The sequence below is a fragment of the Priapulus caudatus genome, unplaced genomic scaffold (assembly GCF_000485595.1).
Source record: "Priapulus caudatus unplaced genomic scaffold, Priapulus_caudatus-5.0.1 Scaffold101, whole genome shotgun sequence".
Lineage (NCBI taxonomy): Eukaryota > Metazoa > Priapulida > Priapulimorpha > Priapulimorphida > Priapulidae > Priapulus > Priapulus caudatus.
Genome location: NW_014577162.1, coordinates 467,654 through 470,533, shown reverse-complemented (window position 1 = coordinate 470,533; position 2,880 = coordinate 467,654).

The window sequence follows — 2,880 nt, the reverse complement described above, 5'->3', positions numbered from 1 at the left end:
TGTGTGTGTGTGTGTGTGTGTGTGTGTGTGTGTGTGTGTGTGTGTGTATTTTAACACCAGATGAGTAGCACTAATTCTAAGAGCACTAAAGAGCGATGAGCGCTAAAGCACTAAGAGCGATGATATTACTCATGCTATACCTTTTTATTTGCGATTCATCCTACAGAGGGCGTGCAGTTCGTATTCCGACTGAATTGACTCACAGATCCACACGAAATAAAACTCGTCATTACCGCTATAAATCTTCCATTAGCTTACATGCTTAACAACCACACAAAGTTAGTAGCCGCATTAACATAATCTACTTAGACTTAATTAAATCTGTCCAGCTACGATGGTTCTTTTCAACAAATTCTATTGAAAACATTAACTAATTGCGAACGTTGGTCATTTTAATTTCACAATTGTTTAAACATCTTTACAATTACAACCATATAGCAAACATTGCTCAAACGAAATTGTGGTTAGATAGATTTACATTTCTCTCGTATAAACATTGCTGCAACTATTACAGAGATACAGTGAAATGAAGTTTTCTGTTGAATGTGAGTAATATATACACTATTGTAGTGATTCAGCCTTGCAACAGTTTTAGTAAGGCTTCGCTCATACATATTAAGGAAGCCACTTTTTTGTGGTAATAGAATCGGTTTACATCATGTAACGATTCTGGTGCTATTAGAAATAAAAGTTCTAGCTCAATTTTCTGCTCAGTAACAAGTACGTATTGATAGATAAGGTATAGTAATTATATTTTAATAGAACTGGTTTATATGTTCCGAAACACCATATCTCAATTAATTTTTATCTTTGAAGCCAGACAAAGTCCATATAACTTGCGTATAATCTGCAAACTCAATCTAGTTTCATTTCCGGTAAATTATCCATGCTATTTACAGTTGTTACTCTAAGAGTCTCTCTCATGCTAAGATTTTCACATTTTTTAATTATAGATTTTTGAAAGTGAATCTCCCGTTTCACGAGTTTCTGTTTAAATTCAATCACACCTTTACCCTTTCTCTTTCTACTCTGCTCGCTCGCCCTACCGAAACCCCTACGTTATTGAATCTCGCACAAAAATGCAACCATTCGCGTGTCTTTTACCTCTAGTTTCGCAGCCCCCCCCCATCATTGCCTTGCTACCCTATCGTTCTCTTCTCGCTCTTGTGCTTTGTCTTTCCTTGCCTGTGTGCCCCCTGTCTCAATTAAAGCCGCTACAGTACATAATTATAAAAAGTGACTCATACCATCACACCACTATTAAAACGGTTCGTTTACAAACACAATTTATTTTTCACAGCCACCTCCCGTCATCAGTAAGTCATCTGCGATGACAAACAATAGTCGACGAACTGCGAACTTTGGCTCGATTCCCTTTCTTCCACGCATACCCTCGGCATCGGTACCAACCGGCATCGCTGTGCGTCGGGGCACGCCACAGCCCTGCCGCACAGGGTGACGAGCATCGTAAGCCTCAAGGCTGTTCGTCTGAAGTTTCGCGAAGCCGGGGCAGCTGCGGCAACTGCTTCCGCACAGCTCCCAACGCCGCGCGCAGCCGCGTTCTGCCTCTCCGTTTAGAATCTTCCTTAATTGCGTTGCCATGGTAACGCGCGTTATATATAAAGGCTGGCGGGCAGCGCGCTCCGGCAGGAGACGATATGGAGGCGCATCGATCTGCAGCTGCCGCCGAGGAGAGCGACCGCACGAGGAGGCTATGCCGATGAGCCGGCGTGTGCGAGCCTGCTAAGCTCTGAGCATTACCGCGAACACACGTGCTCCTCATCCTCTGTGTGAGCGCCCCCTGCCGCTGATCCAAGTACCTCCCATCACCGCCTCGACCGACGGACCGTCCGTTCGACTTCTAATAATATCAGCAGTGCCGCTTCCTAGGAAGCGTGCGTGCGTGCGTGCGTACGTGTGCGTGTGTGTGTGAAGCCAGCCGCCGATGCGTCGATATGAGCACGTAAATGAGATGATGACTCGGAAGGCGACAGCCACCGCGACGCTGCCGGGGTTGAACACGAACGCCTGCTTGCTGATGACATGCGCCGGTGCGTATCGAAGGTAAGTGGCGACTCACTCGCGATCTCACTCGCTCGCTGCACTGTGCCTGCGTAATTTAATCTCGGCGTCTGCTGCTGTGCTGGAAGCCGCCAGCGACCTCGGCATCTCTCTCTCTCTGTACGCCTGTCGGCGTCGTACTATTGTTTACGTTCGACGCGGCGTGAGTTTCCGCTACTAAGTACTAACAACTAATGTACACGAGCGGGTAACGAACGGCGAGCCTGTTAACGTGCCCGAGCCAACTCGACACAGCGATCGTCCCAGCGTGGGGATGTTTTTACTCGGGTGCGCGGCGGGGTAGAGTGGGGTGGGTGGGAGTGGGGGCTAGCAACAACAACTGCGCTTCCCTCCCGCCGGTCATTAGGCTATAGGTCGTGTACACCGGTGCGCAAGCTAAATACACGACACGTAAACAACTCGGCTCGCTTCCTCGCTTCCTTCCCACCCTCGCGCGCGCGCGCGTGTGTGTGTACAGTTGTAAAGAAGGAGGATTCAGAGAGCGCTGCTGGAAGAGGATGAGCAGACGCGAGAGCCTAAATTTATCATTCGACTTCTCACACTCTGCGTGCGTGCTGCCGCCGGCTCGGCGCGTGTGTACACACAGGAGTCGCGCGCCCGACGCGTGCGTGTGCTGTTGCTACGGCATACGTGAACACAGCCGATAAACAATAACAACAACATCATCAACAGCAGCAGCAACAGCAGCAGCAACCGCAGCAGGAACAGCAGCAGCGCGACTCGTACGCACTGTACGCATGCGAGCATCGGGTGCATGAGCGCGCGCGCACACACTTACACACACACACACACACACAC